A 21,399-nucleotide genomic window follows, 5' to 3' on the forward strand; every position below is an offset into this window, starting at 1 on the left:
AAGAAGTCTTAGCATATTTCAAAGAGTAAATAATATACAGAACATATTTATCACAATTTAATTAAATTTGGAATCAACAATTCAAAGGTGGTAGCATTTTTATGTTTAAAAATTAATAGTGATCTTATAAAAAGCAATGAACTAAAGAGGAAACCATAATAAAATTACATATTTTAAACTTGGCAACAATAAAATATTTATAAATCAAAACTTGTGGGAAGCATTTATTAAAATTTATTTAAAAGAATTCCAATATGGGGAAATACTTACTGGAAATAAAAGAAGTTTTGTAAAGATGGAAAAGTATAGTGAGAAAAAGTAAGGATTAGAAAAATGCTTTAAAGAGAAGTTGATACTTGAGCTGCATTTTGAAGGATAAATAGAAATTTGTCAGGATAATTTTGGGGAGGACAGCGTTTGAAGTGAAGGGAGCAACATAAGTAGTCAGCAAAATATTAAAGAACATGATATGTTTGGGGAAGCACAAGTAATCTGGTATTATGAAACGTGTCAGGGGATAAAATTGGAAAATAAGTGGTGATCATGTTGTCTAACCTAAGTTTATGTGTCTGACACGCAGTAAGGCCAAGCAAACTGAAACATTGACGTTTGGAACAGAGAAAGGTTTATTGCAGGACTTAGCAAGGAAAGCATGTGACTTGTGCTCAAAATACTCAAACTCCCTGATGGATTTTAAGGAAGATTTTTTATTTATTTATTTAAGGAAGATTTTTCAAAGGGACCTTGTGCTCAGCCTGAAGATACACCCTGCTCCTGAGTGGGGGCCTTAGTTCCTTTAGAAGAACTCAAAGATATATATTATGTATATTCCTTGAGGGGGAACTAGGGCTCTGCTTTATTGCTAAACTATTGTTTCTTAACTGCATTTCCTGTGTTTCTGCATTCGTTCACCTCCCTAAGCAGTAACCCTTTGAATCAACCCTTTGCAATTTAGAGAGAAGGTTTAAGAGACTTCAGCCTTTTTCTTGCAAACAATAGATGGGGAACATGGAAAGGGCCCCCCCACACACAGGGTTCTCCTTGGTTTCAATCAGACAATGAAGATTTTTCTTTTTAAAAATTCTGAATTTCTCAGATTTTACCCTAAAGTTGTTGATAACGCATTAGAATTTTAACAGGTACATGACAGGGTTGGTTTTGCATTTTGGAAGGATCATTGTGGTACCACCATGAAGAAGTGATAGTTGCAGAGATGGGCGTGTTAAGGAGGTGACCAGTCTAAAGCACAGTGATCAAGACTGAGGCTATTGAAATTATCCGGATATGATATGGTATGTCCTGCATTAGAAGAGAGACAGTCGAATTAGAGAAAAGAGGACATATTTGAAAGTCAGAGAGAAATGACAGTGAATGAGAACATCACAGTTGATTAAATATGGAAAGTAGATGAGAAGAAAGGGCCTGGAATTAATGTTTGGTCTCTCTCTTGGGTGGTTGGTTAAATGATATATTAGTCTTCTCAGGTTGCCCTAATAAAATACCATACACAGGATGACTTGAACAACAGAAATTGATTTCACACTTCTGGAGGCTGGGAATTCAAGAGCAAAGTGCCAGCAAGGTAGGATTCTTTCTGAGGTCTCTTCTCTTGGCTTGTGGGTGGCTGCTACATGCTCACATGACATTTTCTTTTGTTTACCTGAAGGAGAGAGAGAGAAAGAGAGAGCACAAGCTCCCTGGAGTCTCTTTTAAAGGCATTAAACCCACCACGAGGGCCACACCCTCATGACCTCATCTAACTCTAATTATCTCCCAAAGGCTCCACCTCCAAATACCATCACTTTGGAGTTAGAGGTTCAACACATGAATTTTTAGGACACAGTTCACTCCTTAGCAGATGTTAATATGAAAACGTGAAGAGAAATAAAGGAGAAAGGCAATTTGCCCAGGAGGAATAGGGGGTAAGGCTAAAGAGTATCAGTTTATTTTTGGATATGATAGTGTTTAATTTTGAGTTTCTTTAGGAAATGCAGGTGAAGATTTCTGGCAGACAGCTGGTTATGTAACTAGAATTTTCAGAAAGCAATGGGGGAGTGAGGGGTGAGATGTGATTTGGAAGTATTTATTTATTGCTTCTATACATATAATGGAGCAAGTGTGATAAAAAGAGGGCCACAGATGGATCCCATGGGAACACTGAGACACGGCCCATACACAGAGAGAGACTGAAGGAGACTGGGAAGAGGCTGAGGGATGGGAAGAGAAACAAATCTGTGTTGTCATAGAAACAAAAAATGTGATTGTTATCAGCCATAGAATGTTCAAATAAAGATTTTATTCATCTGATTTGGGCATTAGAATGTTATTGGGGAATTATTCCTAGGACAGTACCTCCATCTTAAATTAACTTTCACTGATTTAGTTATGCCCATCTCTTGTTCCAGGCTTCCTAGATGGCACTAGTGGTAAAGAACCCACCTGCCAATGCAGGAGACATAAGACTCATGGGTTAGATCCCTGTGTCAGGAAGATCCCTGGAGGAGGGCATGGCAACCTGCTCTAGCATTCTTGCCTGGAGAATCCCATGGACAGAGGAGCCTGGGGTCGCAAAGAGTCGGACACAATTGAAACAACTTAGTACACACACATCCTTTTTTCCACTGTGCCTATGCATGACCCAGAATAGTCTGCCTGCTACACTAGTTCTGAAAGTGCAGAGAAGGACTTTGTTTGCTCTTAATGGTTAGCCCGGACAGTAGAATCCCATGCTAAATCAGTACCTTTTCAGATGCCCTTTGTGACCTGAGGTTGATTTTCTCTAATCCAGACCACTTTTTTGAACAAACCTCCTGTGACCTTCTGCTTACTGCCCCCTTTTCTCTGATTCCCCAGTGCTGTCCCTTGTGCATCTTATCCTACTGCTTCTGGAAGGAGATCCCTGCTCCTTTCTGGATGCTTTGTATGTTTGATACATTCTGTTTCATGACCTGATTCTTCATTCCTCTGTTCCCTATCACTTTTGGAGAGTATTCTTTCAGCAGAGCCTCCTGATTCCTTAGAATTGCTTTTATAAGGCAGTTACTGCTGGTGTTTGCAAGTTCATCTTTACTTTTTTTCAAAAGAAAAAAAGATAAAGGAATTGGCTTCAGCTCAGAGGAAGCATTCTGGGAAGAGAGCGCAGGCGGTCCTGTGATTCTGCATCTTAAACAGGGGCCTTTCCTCATGATGAGAATTACCTTGGCCTGAGCTAAGCCTTCCCAAAGGACCCTTTCCACTTAAGCTTTTTATTAAAAAAGTAAATTGGGATTATTGTATTCCCTCACTTTACATTGGAAGTAAGATTTTTAAATTAATTGTGGCCTAAACTGATAGCAAACAGAGAGGTTCTGATAGCAGCCTGGCGGCCTCTTGTTTAGCCAGCAGAGATTTCAGTTATTGCTTCTGGGAATGGCTTGGCTGAGATATTTTTAGTTTACATTTTTTCTTCCTTCTAATGAAGGATTGAATTATGACTTACGAGAAAATCCCCAGTGTCTTGGAGAGAGAGAGAAAGAGATGTTGACGAACTTCCTCTGACTTGGTTGGAGTGCAGTTATTTATTTGAAGCTAGTTTTAAGTCACAGGGTGGCATCCTGAAGGATTTCTGCACATAGGGGAACACTGTCCGGAAAATGTCGTTGGCTCCCCTCAGGAGCCCACGGTGCTCTGACTTCAGCACAGTGGGCAGTGTTGTAAAAGATTAGAAGGGTGTCTCTGTACCAGTTACTTACACTCCTGGAATGCCCATCCTGATTGGACCAGTCAGCCAGGATTCAAAGTCAGAAACAGCTCTGGCCCCTCTGAACCTGCCTCTGCCTTAGCAAGTAGGGAATTCCAAATGGCAGCCTCTCCATATAGCCACCACCTGCTAAGGGAACAATCCCTAACAGACAGAACAGATTTGTAAGTGGTAATCTCCACTGTAACAATCGCTCTCTGCCTGCTACATAGTGGGAATGGTAAAAATGTGGATGTTGCAAAACATAATTACTGGCCTGGAAATGTTCCTTCTGTGGCAGATGGTATGATCAAGAGCAGAGACAGACATGTGCTTCCGCAAACCAAGGGTAGTGGTTACACAATAGGCTTAGGTAACAGCCACTAGAGGAGGCAGCTTTAGGTAAAACTCCGTTATGTATATTAAAAGAACTTCTTTGAATCTGGACAGCTCAAGGAAAAATCTCTTTTGAGGACACCAGGCTTGAGTCCCACTACAAGCATGGGATACCCAGTTTACACTTCGAGAACAGAATCGGTGTGTCAGGTTTGCCTGTGTTCCAAGGTAATGCATTCTGAGTGTTTTCCATATTTCAGGAAAAGAATTTAAGAAGAAAGAAAGCAACACCAAAACTGAGAACAGAACTCGAGCATAATGACCTTGGAAAAGCGTTTAGTCTCTGCCTCCAGTTTTCTGAAAGCAGCTTTCAACTGCAAAAATATTTTTTGAAGTTGCCGATTAGAGAAATCTGTCCTGAAGCTTATTTCAGTTTCCTTCTTGCTGCGGTGCCAACCAGTATATGGTATCTCATGATGCACGTTCCTTTGTTTAGCCCACCTTAATATAACTGCTGCACTCCCAGCCCTTACTGCAAAGATAGAGCATTTTGCTAAGGATTGGATGAGACGCGCTGCGGATTCAGTTAATGCATTTTTTCTAAATGCAAGATTTTTTTTTTCCCCCAAGCACTGAGCCAAGTAACACATGGAAAGGAGCCTTTAATGTTTTGTAGAAAACAGTCCCCATTTGGTAATGTACACTGCAAGTTGAAAGATGGCATCCTGGCTTTTCCAACCGGTTCTAAAAGACTCACTATTTCCTATTTATTGTTTCTGTTTGGCAGAGCTCAGATTCTTAAAAGCAAGAGGGAGATAATTTCCTAAAGAAATTGAATTTTCTTTCTGATAATTAAGGCCTTGAGAGTCCAATATTTAGAAAAGCTCCAACCAAAATAGGAAGATTAAAAAGAAACGTTTTATTTTTTGATGTCACCCAAGTTAAGCCTAAAAGACAATGGAAAGTAGTCTCTCTCCTCATATTGGTGCAGTCATCAAATTATTTAAATCACATGGTACATAAATAGTTTTGCTCTTAGAATTTCCTGTTTGTTTCAGCTGGACATATTGGTAGACAGTAACTACCCATGTGAACTACCATGGGTCTCTCAACATTATAAACTCAACAGATGATTTGGCAACAACAGCCGAGTTTTGATAATCACTGTTCTACACATCCAGTGACTAAGTATAAAACCACGGAGAAGGGCAGTTATCCTTGCTGCCATCCTAAATGAAAGATGTATGAGCGAGAGCAGAGCCGAGGGAAGTAGGTCCACCATGCTCCAAAGGCCACACAAGAGATGCCTCCATGAAGATCAGAAAGAAGTGATAAACATGAAGCTGGGTAACACTGACGTCACTCAATGGTGGTTGTCGGTTTGTATGTTTATGAGGATACGCATAGTAGAATTCAGGTTTTATGCCCATTTTTTAATGAATTGGGAGCCCTGTATTCTTACTTTATTTTGTTAAAAGTATTCAGCTGGGGATAACTCCATACAAAATAAATAATGTATTTCCACATCTTAAGAAGGGGTGAGATTTTAGGTAAGAAAGTACTCTTCTCAGGAGCACTCTTATTTCCTCAAATGTTGTGTCTTTCCAATAATTGTAGGGAAAACAAGTAATAAAGTAATAAGCATATTTTTGTTTTAATATTTTTTCCTAATAATACTGAGATTCTTTGTACCATTTGTACATAAAGGACCGGAGAGGAAATGGCTGTCATTCATCCCGAAGCCAGAAGCATGGTCAGGATCACATGTCGTTTGGAAGCAAAAAAGTGTAATGGGATGTGTGTAACCCCTTTGCCTGTTCTGTTCTTCTTCAGAGGTGGAAAACATGCTTTCCTCTTCATTCCTATAAATCTGCAGTATAGACTTGAGAGCCTGCACTCTGATTCCTTTGGTTCCTTACAGTCTTTATTGTGTGTGCTGGGCTGTGTTTTTATATTATGAATGATATTTTAAAGATTAAGACTCTGGACAGCGTGCCATATCTTACTCATCATGACAGCCCTGGAAGCAGGGTAATTGGGAGTGGGGAGTCAGAGAGGGCTAAGTGAGTTTTTTCCCACGAATGTGACTTCCTATGGATAAATGAGCATGAAAAAGCAGAAACACCTTTTCAAAATATAGTCGAAATACTGTTGTCAAACTACCAAGCTTAAATTTACACTGTGTAATATCTGTGACTGACCCACTGTCTAACTGCTTGCAAATGGTTTCTCCTCCAAGCAGAAGTAGGTAATGAGAATTTTATTTCAGCAATTTTCTATTTCAAACAGAATTCTGTAGGAAGTGCCAGTCTCTTTATACATTATTAAATCTCTCACTGAGAATTTTTTCCCCTGAAATCTGACCTAAGGTTTTCATTGGAAACTGTTGAATTCTGAGTTGATTTGGAGTGCCTAGCAACTTAGATGAGCTGCATCAGTGTGAGCTAGATTTCGTGTTCCACATACTAAAGTGCGTTTCCAGTGTCTGCCAAAAACATCTGGGACCTTCCGTCCTCTGCCAGCCCCACCTCACTGTGCCGTTGCTGTGCTTTGTTCAGCAGCATGAAATCGGTGCCCTGTTTCCAGCGGAAATGAGCACTGAGTAGGAAGCCCTCTCCTCCCTACTTCCACGATTCCTGCCAGAAGATATGTGAACCTAAAGAAGCTGGTCGTTTGTCTTTGCTCCATCTCATCCTCCTGTGTCCCAGCTTACACCTGCTCTACAGGGAATATGCTGCCAGTTACCTAAATACAGTCAGGAACTAAATAGGACCTTAATAAATAGGGGAAACAGATGGAGGCTAGAAGCTTTTGCAAAGTTAAAAGAATGGTGTGCTTAATAGACTAAATGCTTAATAGCGGTAATAGCTGCCAAGTCACTACATAACTCACTAATATGCATGAACTGTAGCAGCAAGAAAGTGACTGCTTTCAGTCCCAAGGACTTTCCTAAAAATTCAAGGTTGTAAGAACCTAACCTAGAGAATAATTACTTGTCCAGACGTGATAACAGACTCTGGCAGAACAAAAATGACAGCTTGATTCACAGACAAATATAAGTCGGTCTTGGATGTCTGGCTTCCATTTTTCTGAGGAGAGATAGATGTCTTTAAAAAGCCTCAGCAGTGAACATCCTGTCAGTTTAAAAGGTCAGACACTGAAGTGTATCAGAAGAGATGATGCTGCACACACCACTGAGAGAAAAGAAATTGATTTCATTATCCTCGTTCATCTGCTATGGATTAATTCAGTTCCCAATATTGTGGCAATTAAGGCACTTTTGTATGCTGTCCTGACCTAGTTGAGGAGCCAGGTAGTAAACAGCAGTACCAGGCAGGAGGGCAACTATGGCTGAGTTAAAAATCCTTAGAAACAAATGCCATCTGGAACAGAGTTTGGAGTTTATGCATTCAACTGCAACTGACTAAGAAAAAAAGAGCGCAAATAAAAAACAACCCCCAGAAACATTTCCCTGTATGTCAGAAAGTGAATTTGCATCTTGGGTAGCCAGTGAGCCATGCCAGGGCTTGAAAACAGTCCTGTAAGAGACATTTTGCTATTCAGAGGGGACAGTATAGAAGTGACTGAGGGGGTAGAAAAATGCTGGAAGATTGCTACCTTCCCATGTCAGAGGGCTGATTTTCTGCCAGTCCAAACTTCTCAGTAGTTTAAATCCCACATCTCGAAAAAGAATACAGCAGATCCTCCTAAACCAGCTCCTTCTGATTTTCTGTTTGCTCAATCACTCCAGCTTAAAACCTTCATCATCATGTTAATCTGGTCATCTAGGACCCCTTAAATTACTTGCCAGTTTATATTCATTCTGCTTCCAGCAAATTCACAATATCTTCTTTATCTCTTCCTTTCTTTCCACTCCCGCTTACACAGTCCTCACAGAAGCCCTTTTTACTCCTCGCTTGGACAACCGTAATAGCTTTCTGTCTCCTCACCTACCCTTTCCAAACACTGGTGCTGTCTGCTCACAACTGACGTATTAATCCTGCTAAAGTCTTTCTTTAATCATGTCAACCCCTTGCTCTGAAATGTCAGATGGCTTCCCAGTGACTACTAAATTAATACTAAGTTTTCACCCTAGCGTTCAAGGCTCCCGAGAGTAAGCCTTAGCTGCTCATCTGTGCCTATCCCATTAGTCTTCCATGCCCCTTATGCTATGGTCAGTCTAGACTGTGAGTCAATCCTAAGCCACATTTCCTGAGTAGCTCCATTTGTGTTTCTGCTCATTCTTTCTTCTTCTTGGGATGTCCTTTTCCCTTACTTTAGCTCAGAATCCAACCCATTCTCCAAGGTCAGTCATGAAACGCGTCACAGAGCACTCCCTGACTTTCCTCTACTGAACGTAATTTATCTCTGTTATTTATACCTCTCCTATGGCACAGATCATAACCCCATGGAACAGTTAAAAGATTGCAAGGACTTAGAATAAGTAGATTATTCTACTTTTGTCTCCTATGAATTAGGGCAAGATATGTAACCTTTTAAGAATCTCAGTTTAGATAGTCAAATTCAACAAATATTTATTAAGAATCAGCCCTATGCTTGGAATGTGTCAATGAACAAAACAAATACCTTACATTCTGGGAGGAGGAGACAAACCCGCAGACATTTCAAAATGTACAAAGTAAGTAACTAACTGGTATGGCATGTTGTAAGATGATCCTTAGTGTGATTTTTGAAAAGTAGAAAAGAACACAGAAGATGGGAGAAGCAGAGGCAGGTTGAAATTTTAACTTGGATTATCAGGGTAGGCCTGATTACAAAAATAGTATTGAAGCAAAGTCTTAGAGGAGGTAAAGGAGTTCACCACATGTCTATCTGGGGAAAATGCAATCCCAGCAAAGAAAACAGCCTGTGCAAAAAATTAGGAGTGGCTGGAGTGGAATGAGTAAGGAAGAGACTAAAGAGGGAAAAAATTAAAGAGATAATGAGAACAAAGAAGAGACTTCAAGGGCCTTGTAGTCCATTGCAAGACTTTTTATTTTATACTCTGTGTGAAATGGAAGTCACTTCAGGTTTCTGGCATATCCAAGTAATCTGATGTGGATTTTAGAAGGGTCACTCTGACTTCTCTGCTGTGACTGTGGTGGACAAAGTGGAAGCAAGGAGACCAATCAGGAGTGTATATATGAATATGGCAAGACATGATGACGGTTTAAGTGAGAACAATAACAATGGGAGTAAGGAGAAGTAGACAAAATCTGGATGTATTTTCAAGGTTTCCTTATGGACTGACTGTGATATGGAAATAAAGAGAGGAGTCAAGAATGATTCCAAGATTTCTGGCAAAATGGCACAATGGAGTCACCATCAGTTGAGACGAGGAAGACTGGATGAAGCAGTTTGGACAGGAAGGTAAACATCAGGGGTTCAGTTCTGAACCTACTTGGACTTTGAGATTTCATTTAGGCTTCCAAGCTAAAAAAAAAAAATGTAGGCAGTTGGAGGTATACAGCTATAAAATGGGAATAGTAAATCTTACAATATTCAACAAACAGAGTTGACCTAAAGATGAAATATGATGAAATTATGCATGCGAATTTTATATTACTTACATATGCTATCCTGTGTTTCCTTTCTATTGTTATTTAATGTTTTTGTATGTAATTTATGTCTGATATGTATTCTGAATCTTCTTGAAGCCAAAGCTATGATCATTTTGTTTTTCATTCATTTTGAAAAAAACATGTGTTGTTTGTCTCTTTTTATAAAAAATACAACTTCACTGGAGACAATAGTGACAGATTTTAACCAAACTTAGTCTGGTGATCATTTTTCAATATATACAAATATCAAATCAGTAACTTCTGTACCTGAAGCTAATATATTATGTCAATTATACCTCAATAGAAAAATGAAAATGTAGAAAATAGCAATAATCATAAAAAAGCAAGTTAAAAATAACTACCTGTCATCACATCACTCGAAGATAAAAACTGATAATATTTTGGTATATCTTTGAATTTTACTTGATTATTTCTTGGTGGTTTCTTACTTTGGGTGTATTCCTCCCTCATAATATTTGTTAATATTATAATCTTTTGCACTAACATTTTAAAAAATATTTACTCTATTGAATTAAAATATATATTTCAGGTTTTCAAAAGATAGACCTGTTTAAAAGAGACATACAGAAAAACGTACTTTCCTGATTTCTTTACAGCTTTTTCTGTTTCCTTGGTTAGTTACACCAAGACTTAATCTAAGATTTTCCAGTCACAATCTTTCTTGACATCGTATCTTCAATATTGAAAAAAAAAAATAGCTGTTTTTCCCCCAAAACCCATGCTAAAGGTTTCTCAGTAATTGCTACATACACGCTGATGTTAGCTGTGTGATTGTTTTTGTCATGAATTTTTAACCTCACTCCTGACTCTATTTTATGTTTCAATTCTTATTTTTCTTTGTTCCTATACTACCTAATTGCATTTTTTGTGCCTTTTAAAGTTTTAAAAAAATCTTTTTTGGGATTAAGTTTCAACCAGCCAACCAACAACAAGCATATTTATACCATGGAAGCACAAGCCAGATATGAATGACTGTTAATGGTCTCTAGCTCCCAGATGAGAAGGAGGATAGAATATGTATACACAGAATGATGACTTTAAGTACTCTTTTAGTTCTAGATTTCATAGGCTTTAGAAATGATGTAATTTTGCTTTCTTAGATTTGTATTTCTTAGACTGGCTCATTATGGAAAAAAAATACATTCCACAATTATTTTCTAGTGGGAAGGGTAAAAATAATGATTAATCAAACTTTGCTATAAAAGCCAACACCTATGTTGCCCAAGCTGCAATGTATATATTTACTGTCATTATTAATATGATTATATTTGTATTTTGGACAGTCATTTGGCTCAGGATTAATTTTTTCTTTTGGAGGAGAGAAAGGTTTATTGCAGGGCCAAGCAAGGAGAAGGGGGCAACTTCAGTATTAACAGTTTAAGATAAAGATAAAAGTGTCTCTAACCTTTTATCCAATTTCTGTCTTCTGGTAGAAATTCTATTCATAGTACTAAATTATACTTATAATACAGGGACTATAATATATAGTATTATATACTATACTATATTATATATACTATATAAAAATATAGTAAAATTATACTATAATAAAATATAGGCAGATAGGTAATTTACTTCTAGTAGTTTGGTTATCCAAATATTTAATACTTCAATAAAAGCAGGTGTTGCATTAGTGAAAAAAATAATCTCCAATCCTCCTGGGTTCTTTCTGTTTGGATATAAATAATTAATATTTATGAGGAAAATAATAAATAGATATGAACATCTGCACAAAATATCGTATATGCTTTGAAAGAAAATGAAGTCTAAGCCTAGGGTAGCAATGGATAAGAAATAGACAAAGGAAATATGCATACAGAACACAAACATCATCTCAGAGCATTAAGGAAACTTTAATATAAATGTGGGTCCATAATTATTAAAATTAACTCTATCTCTATGGTCTTACACTACCCATCTTTTTTGCAGAGAAAATGGTCTTGATAAAGCAGCAAAATATAATAAAAATTATCCTGTGATGAATACTGTCATACTGGGTTTTGCATTACTTTAAAATGAGGAGTAAAATAAAGGTTAAAAAGTGGTATTTGGGAAAACAAAGTCATAAGAAGTTCATTTTTAAAGAGCAGGGCAACCAGATTAAGTGTAAAGTGACAGCGTTATTATTGTTTGTCATTAAGATTATTACAACAGTTGCTGTATGTCTTGACTCACTATTTTCCTTCATAAGGAAGCATCATTCTTTTTGAGCACTACAAACGGTACAATCAGCAGACAAAGAGACAGCAGTGCCTGAATCTAAATCACTGGTGCTGAACTCGGGGAGCCCACTCATAGAGCAGACAATTCATTCTCATTTCTGGTTGGCTAAATTACCTGGGGTCCACACAAGGGAAAAAATTAAAAGATATAATGAATGGCATATCCTACAATATGTGGTCTGGCAAACAGAGTTCTGAGTGTCAGTAGCTGCATTCTTGCAAAAGGCAACAACAGTAATGTGCTCCATGTCTAAGGGGTCCTAGCTATTAATTTGGGTGACAGTTCCCTTTTGCCAATATGGACAGTCTACATCGAGCAGGACTGCTGGTGAAAAATTTCCTTAGCATTCTTGAGGCAGGTAGAAAAGAATCTCTCTCTCTAACCTGCTACCATCCTTGCCTATTATCCAAGATCTTTCTGTATCAAGTTTGATTCTGATCCCCCGTCACAACTTGTAGAAACATTTCAAACAGAGTCGTCTAAATATGCTTAACTGTATCTTCAATTTGGATTCAAAAGGAAAGTTACGTAAAGAACAATGTCTATGACTTCAGGGGCATACATAGAAGTAGAAATAAATGGCCTTTCCAGTAGATTAAATGCCAAAACTAAATTGAAGTATTTCGTATGCTGGAGAAAAATGTAATTTATAACATATGTGCCACAGATGGTGGTGAAAGTTCTGGTAATAATAAGTCAAAGCCACTGTTGATTTAAATGACATATTGTTTCCTTTTTTGTTGGGGGTTCATATTTTTCATTTACTGAATTTAATCTTTTTTTTCTATATAAGGAACAGATGAATCATAGTTCTACAAGTGCTGCCTGAACTAATAAAAACTAATAATGCCATTTGCAAAATGGCCAAAAGTTTTTTTAAAAAGATTTTAATCTTATATGTCTGCTGCCAAATGCAATCATGTTTTAAAGCAAGCACTAGGTATGCCCTCTCTTCACTCAAGAGTAGAATGATAAATATCTTTGTACTCCAAAGTGCACTCTGAAAATTGGACAGTCTATCTGGTAGACCGGGATACATTCAACAGGATCTGCACTCCAGCAGATGCACTGGTTTTGTGCAGGGTTCATAAATGTGCCTACTTACTACCTTCCAGAAAAATTGTCAGAAGTAGGCTTCTTGGAAAGACTCTCCTTATTTCATAGAGAGTAGGTGAGTATTAGGATGAGTATTTCAGGAAACTGGAAGAATTCAGACTGCCACGCACTTGATTGGAAATAAGTGGCTGGACACATCCATTCCCCCTACCGCTAAAATGATGACAATAAAATTATACAAGGAATTAATAAATCCATAACATTTGTGGCAATAAGAAAGACTGCCTGAAATGTCTAGGACAGTTTGAACACTGTCTGGAAACTAGAAAGCGACCCAAAATCCATATGGCAAAAAATTATCACAGAGCATAGGGCTGGTTCCTTGTTGTTTAGTCACTCAGTCATTTTTGACTCCCCTGTGACCCCATGGATTGTAGCCCACCAGGCTCCTCTACCATGGGATTTCACAGGCAAGAATACTGGTGTGGGTTGCCATTGACTTCTCCAGGGTATCTTCCTGACCCAGGGATTGAGCCTCCATCTCTTAGGTCTCCTGTGTTGGTTGGTGGTTTTTTTTACCACTGAGCCACCGGGGAAGCCTAGGAAGCCTTAATTAGGGTAAAAAAGGAAAGAAAGAAAAAGGCAGAGTAAACATGTTGTCAGCAATACCCTAGCCTGCTGATAGCAAGAAAAAGAATTTGGAAGAATGCACCAGGGATATAACAACATGTTTCAAATATGTTAGTATGGAAACTTTGGAGTGCTGTGATTGTAGTATAAAGGCAGAAGCTACAACTTGGGGCTTTCCTGACATAGCAGTACTCTCATTCTGGAGAGCTGCACTGACCACTGACCTTCAGGAAGCCTGAGTGGGGAAGTTGTGATACAATCCAGAGCTGTGTCCATTCACTTGTCCTCTCCATCTCTTGAACAGTGACGTCTACTTCTTCTTCACAACCTCTTTGCTATCAAATTGTAAACCAGGATAGAATAATTACTAAAAGGAACAAGTCCAGAGTCACAATCTCTGGATTTAATCTAAATTTTGCCAAATTTACTAACTTGGCAAGTTTACTAACACAGCTACTGCTGTGCAACACTACATGATTACTTAAGCTCTCTTTACTTCAATGTCCTTTCCTGTAAAATGGATTTATATTAGTATCTACTACTAGGGTTGTTGTATTTTATAAACTAGTATATGTACTCAGCACATAAATAAGCACTGTATGTTTGTTTTTTATTATTATAATGTAATTATGATTATTAATTTGAAAAGAAGAGTTGAGAAACTTAGTGTAAGAAAATATGAACACAGATGAGAAATAATGAAATAAAAGAGATTAAAGAAGAAAAGAGAATTGAGAATGTTAAAAGATGTGGAAAATAGGTTCATCTATGTAGTCAGACTTCCAATATCCAATGGAAGTGAGAAAATTATGAAAGAAATAGAAAATTTCCCTGAGTTGAATATCTGTTACTAAATTAAAAGAGATTCCCAGGTACAAAGAAATAAAATTTTAAAAAGAAACACAAACTGTCTTATGAAATTTCAGAGGTGTAAGAATCAAGAGGAAAAAAAATTCTGAAATTTTTCAGAAGAAAAATACAGGTTACCTAAACGTGAATGAAAATCGAACTTGCTTGAGGCTTCTCATGAGCAACATTGGAAGCTAGAGGTCAATGATGCATTGCCTTCAAAGTTTTTCAGGAAAATGACTTTGAAAGAAAATACTACCTCCAGCTAAATATCAATCAAGCATGGCAGTAAATATACATATATATATATACACATACACACACACACATACACATATATATTTGCAGGCATATGACTCAAGAAGTGTATGTCACACAACTCAGATGTATTTTTTTGAAGATAAGCTTAGGCAAAAAAAAAAAAAAATAGAATTGAAAAAAAAGCAGGATATAAGAGATGAAGAATTGGGGAATAAATCTAGATTGTCATGAAAGGATATTATGAACTGACAGTTTATTAGGAGAAGTTACATGTAGCAGAAAGTCCTAACTCAACTGGTTTAAACAATAAGAAAATTTGTTATTTCAAAAATGAGAATAATATGAGTTGGTGAACCTCCAAGGTTGATTAATTCATTGGTTCAATTTTGTCACCAGGAATCCAATTTCTTGTCAATTTTCTGCTTTGCCACCTTCTGAAAATTTCCCCACTAGGATCACAGGATGACCAGTGCAGCTCAGATGTCACATTTAGATGTAAGCAAGTCCAGCAGGGTAAGGGGAGAGAGAGAAAAGGGAGTCTCTTCCTTGTGTTCACCCCCTCCTCTCCACTTTTAATCAGTAGATAAAATATCCCAGAAGCCTCTAACATATTCACTTTTATTTATCATTGGCTGGAATAGAGTATTTGTATATCCCTAAACCAATCACTAGCAAGGAGAATAAGATTATCATGATTGTTTAAGAGAAAACAGAAAATTTCCTGAGTGTATGCAGCAGGTCCAAGTTCATCAAACTGTGCACAATAAATATGTGCAGTTTTTTTACATCAATAATATCTTAATAAATCTGTTAGTTTAAAATTTTTTATGTAGTTAATTTTTTTGAATTTTTTTTATTTTAAAAAATTTTTTGGTTGTGTTGGTTTTTCATTGCTGCTCATGGGCTTTCTCTAGTTGTGACACACAGGCACTACTCTTCATTGTGGTGTGCAGGCGTCTCATTGTGGTGGCTTCTCTTGTTGTGGAACGGGTTCTAGGGCGCATGGATTTCAGTAGTTACAGCACATGGTCTCGGTAGTTGTTGTGCATGGGCTTAGTTGCCCCATAGCAAGTGGAATCTTTGTGGACCAGGGATTGAACCTGTGTCCCCTGCATTGGCAGGTGGATTCCTAACCATTGGACCACCAGGGAAGTCCCTGGTTACTTTGAAAAAAAAAAAAGAACAACAAATATGACCTTTTTCTTCAAGGAACATAGAAAAGGATAGATGTTAGACTAAGAGTCATGATTTACAACTGAAATTGGTGCAGATGCAAATTTACAAATTTAGCTGGCACATGTTAGAACCCAAAGTCAGTAAGCCCTATGAATAATATTCTTGACAATAAATTTGATACCTTTACTTGGGTTTTCTGATTCAGATGATCATGATTAATGATGAAGAGAAGAAGGCATATGCCTTTTCTGTAGAGAAGAAGAAAAGAGCTAGGGAATTATAAATTCTAAGAAGGGGGAAAAAACCGGTATAAGGTCATGTTTCAGATATGAAACACGATAAAATATGGTCTGAATCTAAGCATGGGAAGTGTCTGACTCAGTGTCCTGAACGATAGACCCAACCCCACTGGTTAGGTAATTTAGAAAAGACTGACAAATAGCTGAGTTAATGAGTAGTCGTTTTGGATTTATCAGTTCTCCATGATGTATTTTTTTGGTACTCTGAACATCATTTATCTTTTTTATAGCATGTTTTGTTTACATATTAATCAATTTCTTTTGTAAAATCATCATGAAAGTAAATGTAAGTTTTGAAAACTATTCTTTAAAATCAAAAAGAGTTTTCAAATTGTTTGATATTTACATCACATAAGCACTTTCTTCTGATTCCCTTGAGATAACTGACTCAGTTTTATTCCCTGGAACCCTAAACTATTAAAGAAATACACAGTTTAAACAAAAATGAACTCAAACTATGATCATAACTTTAAGAAAAACCTTTTAAGACTTAATATCTATTGTGTTGAAGAAACAAAATTCAGACATCTTTTTCAAACTTACTACAGGTTTTTTGCTATAACTAAACTTAATAAAATTAAAAACATTTTATTTTTGTGAAATTAAAAAAAAAATTCAGTTAATTGGCCAGCACATGCCTGCATATCTGTGGTGTAACTTATTGAAATTGGGGCTCTCAACTATCTTAATAAAGCTGAGTATCTTAGTAAAGCTGCTCTTCTTTTTCAGCTTTGATTTTCCACCTGTGTGTATGGGTTTGACTCATCATGACCTTACATATTGCAGGGGATAGTCTATAGAAGCCAAAGATGACCGGTTGACTTCATGGATCCAAGCAAAGGAGACACTACTGGTTTCTACCCTCTTGATAACTTACACCTACCCCACGCATGTACAAAAACATACACACCCAGCAGAGGAAGGCTTCTCCTGCACTAACCAGGTTTTAAAGGATTAGTTAGATATCCTCTAGAAAGATAGGGTAGGAAATAAAATTAGAGAGTAGGTTGTCTCTAGAAAAACGTAAGTTCAAAGGTCTTGTCAGTGAGTGAATACAGTGAGTTAAAAGGAAACATATAGATATATGAGTATTAAAACAAATAACTTAAGAGCTACATAAACTAAAAACACTTCTATCTCATGCAAACTTTGTGAAATAATCCATGTAAAATTGCTTTGGAAATTGTAGAAGAATGCTGTTAGTATTAATTATCATATTTCAAATATAGCTAGATTGTCAGATCATTTAATGTATGAGAATGAAAATATTTCTTAATTTATCTTGAAATCACTTATTTAGAACTACATACCACAAAGCTGAATTAATGTACTTTTTTTTTTACATCTTTTTAGATGAATGGATTATAATCAATTTCAGTCCCTGTTACACATAATAACAATTAGACCTTTTGCTTCAGGGAAGGCTTGAAATTTTTTTCCTCTTTCCCCCTTAATTCTTCACAGAGAAATACCTAAAATATTTCTCAGTCATGTCCCTTCCTACTCATTTCATTGATCCTCATTCCATTAATCCTCATTCCAGAGTTCATCAGCACATCACACCTAAACTAACTGCCTCCCAGTGTCCCAGCTTGGTCTCCTCTCCATCAGTTCTTTGATCCACCTTTGTCATGGCTGGTCAAAAGGCAACTCTTGATTTTATCACTGCAACTATTTTGCAGAACCAAGGTGGTAAGAAGGAAATTGTAAACATAGATGTCAGAATTTGAATGAAGAAGGCAAAATTATTATTATTTATGGATGAATTGGAAAACATCGGTGAGCTTTGACCAGATAGCGCCTTCATGAATGGAAGCCATATTCAGTTTCTTATTTCTGTTGTTCCATTTCTGAAGGTATCCTAATGACTGTTACAGGGTAATTCCCTTTCATCTTCCTTTTTCTTCCAAAGATAATCCTGATGTTTTTACTTTCCACAAAAAGGTGGGTAAACGGATAACTGTAATGAGAATTATTATTAAGCATTTAAATACATAGAATCTTTAGTTAGTTGTACATAGAATTAGGAAAAGCAAGTCAAAGTAACAGTATTATAAGCTGTTACAAAGAGAGGAACAGAGCACTGTTTGTCCTTAGGTTTTCTTTCAGAATTTTTTCTATGTAGTTGGTGAATGATTCTTTTAATTAGCATTGTTCATACCACAAATAACTTGCTTTCTTTTAAATTTATAGGCATGTCATTGCTTCATGGAAATAGCAGAGTATTTCTCTGGCATTTTTAATTGTTTCTTTATGAATCTAATTTGCTCTCTAATCTTATGAACTGGCCAGCTACCTTCTCAGAGAGCCTCAGCTAAGGCATAATAGGAAATAAAACAGCAAATATTCCTTAGAGCAAGGGCTGAACACAACCTGTAGGCCATTGCCAGTAATCATGACTAAAGTTTGATGTGTGTATGTATATTTATAAAATACATATCTTTATATATTTAAATTTTATATGTATATAAAGTTCAGTCAGTCAGAGTATAACTTCTTTTTATCTTCCCGACATTATGATCATGAGAGTCTTAGTTGTAGTCAGCCAAAAAGAACTTTGGTTCCTCATTCAAAGTTAGGGCAAATGTTCCTGGTAGTATGTGTATAAGTAGCCTATGTCATAGCGGAAAGGGACACTGTGAAATCACGCTCCTGACACTTTTATTTGGTGTACCCTCTATTACAGTTATCCAGAGAAACAGAACCAACAGGATGGAGATATACACACACACACACACACATATATATATATTTCTTACTTTACTCCTCATCCCCTGGTGGAAGAATTTCCTCTTTGATGTTAAGATTTCTAAGTTGTTAACACCAAGAATCATAGTCTTTGGAGCAAAATATTTTGAGGATCGTATGTTGTTATAGGGCTTCTGTAGTGGCTCAGACAGTAAAGAATCTGCCTGCAATGCAGGATACCTGGGTTCAATACCAGGATCAGAATGATCTCCTAGAGAAGGAATGTTAACCCATTCCAATATTCTTGCCTGGAGAATTCCAGGGACAGAGGAGCCTGGTGGGCTACAGTCCATGAGGTCACAAAGAGTGGGACAAGACTGAGCAACTAACACTTCCACTTCATGGATTGTTATGTTAATCAGTGACAGTAACTCTATTAAAGACATCAGTGAAGTGTTCGAAACATGTCACTCATGTGCCCTTCAAATTCTCTCAGCCCCATGTCTTTCTCAAGTCACCTCAGTGATGACCAGGCCCATACGGGCTTTGAGAAGCTCCGTGCATGGTGCAGCCTGGGTCTGTGTCGTGTCCCTCTGGTTTCCTGCTCCAGAGCCTCTCTGATTCTGTGTCACAAAGGCTGCAGGAACCTCCTCAGCAGTCATGCATGTGCAGACCAGAAGCTTATGAGCCACCTTTGTCCATGTTGGGGTGGGGGCTAGGGAATGTTTTCCCCAAAAGGAACACCCTAAGGTGCTGTTCATAAGATGCAAGTCCTGGTACCATTTGCCCAGTGTGGTGGTGAACTGGAAAACACAAGCTTGTATCAGCTGTGACATTCATTCCCCTTCATTCCTTCTATTTAACCTCCTTCTCTCAAGTACACTTACCAAACAGCCTATATACAGCTCTCTCCACAAGCTGTGCTTTTAAGGATACCCAAGGTAAGACATGAATTACTTACATTCCCATACCTTGGTTTTTGGAACTCTGTGTCTTGACTATAGGAATAAGCGTATTGGTTTCTGGTTCAGAGTATATATCACTTTGTAAGCTGATACCTCAGCTTCACAAGTTGTTTACAGCTGACACTCAAATATACTTTAATAAAACATCATACTGGTATATGCCACTGGTTGTTTCTGGGTCAAGCAGCATCTGGTAAGACTAGAAATTAAGACAATAATCATTTTATTGCCTTAATTATGTTTTAAGCATAAGTCCAAGTAATCGCCAGTGCTATGTGAGACACTATTGTGTGGTATAGTGAAAGTGAAGGTGAAGTTGCTCAGTCGTGTCTGACTCTTTGTGACCCTGTGAAGCCTAGCAAGCTTCTCCATCCATGGGAGTTTCCAGGCAAGAGTACCGGAGTGAGTTGCCATTTCCTTCTCCAGGGGCTCTTCCTGATCCAGGGATCGAACCCGGGTTTCCCGCATTGCGGGCAGACGCTTTACCCTCTGAGCCACCAGGGAAGCCCTGTGTGGTATAGGGTATTCAGTAATTCCACGGATGGTTGTTGAAAGAAACATCGTAGGTGGGGGAAAAAAGCTTAAACCAATAATAGCTATGAGAGAGTCAATTTCAAGGTAGGTTGATAAGATATCCTGGGTCCCCAAGGCCCCAAGGCGGAGAGAGGGGTCTGGGGCTTTTGAAGAGGAGATAGGGGTCTGGAATTCTCAAGAAGGAGAAAAGGACAAACATTTTTTTTTTTTCTTTAAGCCCAGAACTGATGATTGCACAACAAAACTCATCTTGCTCAAGGATATATTTTCCCTTAAACTCTGTACCTATGATTATATAACAACAATGTGTCCTGCTTGAGGACATGTTTCTCCTTCTTGAGAACCTTCTGACTAATCCTGTCATCTTAAAATGTATATTGTTGGGTCTGGTGAGACCTTTACAACCTTGAGACATCCTTTTGATTTATTGTAATAACCAATTAAAAAAGTATATAGCACCCTTGCTAAGACTAGCGAGGGGGGCACTCTCCACCCACTTCTGATGTCTGTGTCAGAAGCTTTCTCTGTCATTTTCACTGTAATAAAACTTCTGCCACAGGAGAGCCCTGAGTGGTCAAGCTTGGTCTCTGGTCCCGAAGCTAAATCTTATTCAGAGATCACGAATCCGACATTGTTCACCATAAGCTATCAGCTATCTGTTCTAATACAGAAAAATTGAAGTTCCTTTCATGGTTAAATAAATCACATGTAATCAGCCCGACATCCAGCATCTAGATGCCCATCAAGAGCTAGGGTTGGTGCTGTTGACAGATGGAAACTCACCAATAGCAGCAGCTTGATTGAGCTAATGGAAATTTCCTAAAGGAAATCCATATTATTGAACTCATGCCAAGTCTTCATTCTTCCCAGCATCATCACTTCAAGCCTTTTCTCTCTTTCTGTTGTGGAGTACCAACTTATGGTACCAAATTTTATATAGGTTTTATTTTCAAGCCACAAGAGCTGTCAGAGTTCCTGATTCAAAGTCAAAAGCTTGTTAATGACTAGACTCTAGATTAATTACTTATTCCCAAGGTGGATGAGAGCCTAGGAGAGAAGTGTCTGCTATTTTCAGCTGTATC

The 21,399-nt window shown here is 37.7% G+C and overlaps 2 long non-coding RNA genes across 2 annotated transcripts in view; one reads left to right on the forward strand and one right to left on the reverse strand.

Annotated features, from left to right (window-relative positions):
* LOC145530588 (uncharacterized) overlaps window positions 1-17,373 on the forward strand; it is a 142,316-nt gene extending 124,943 nt beyond the window's left edge. Inside the window, exon 6 of the long non-coding RNA XR_014071919.1 lies at window positions 16,917-17,373. This is a non-coding gene — a long non-coding RNA (uncharacterized LOC145530588). The remainder of the gene's footprint in view (window positions 1-16,916) is intronic.
* On the reverse strand, window positions 208-19,128 carry LOC145530590 (uncharacterized). Its single transcript, XR_014071921.1, has 3 exons — window positions 18,890-19,128; window positions 13,770-13,880; window positions 208-1,660 (listed from the first exon to the last, which is right to left on the reverse strand). It is a non-coding gene; the product is annotated as an uncharacterized LOC145530590 (long non-coding RNA).
* Window positions 19,129-21,399: the final 2,271 nt, after the last annotated feature.

The sequence above is a fragment of the Giraffa tippelskirchi genome, chromosome 12, assembly GCF_054371585.1.
Source record: "Giraffa tippelskirchi isolate mGirTip1 chromosome 12, T2T-mGirTip1v1.2.pri, whole genome shotgun sequence".
NCBI lineage: Eukaryota > Metazoa > Chordata > Mammalia > Artiodactyla > Giraffidae > Giraffa > Giraffa tippelskirchi.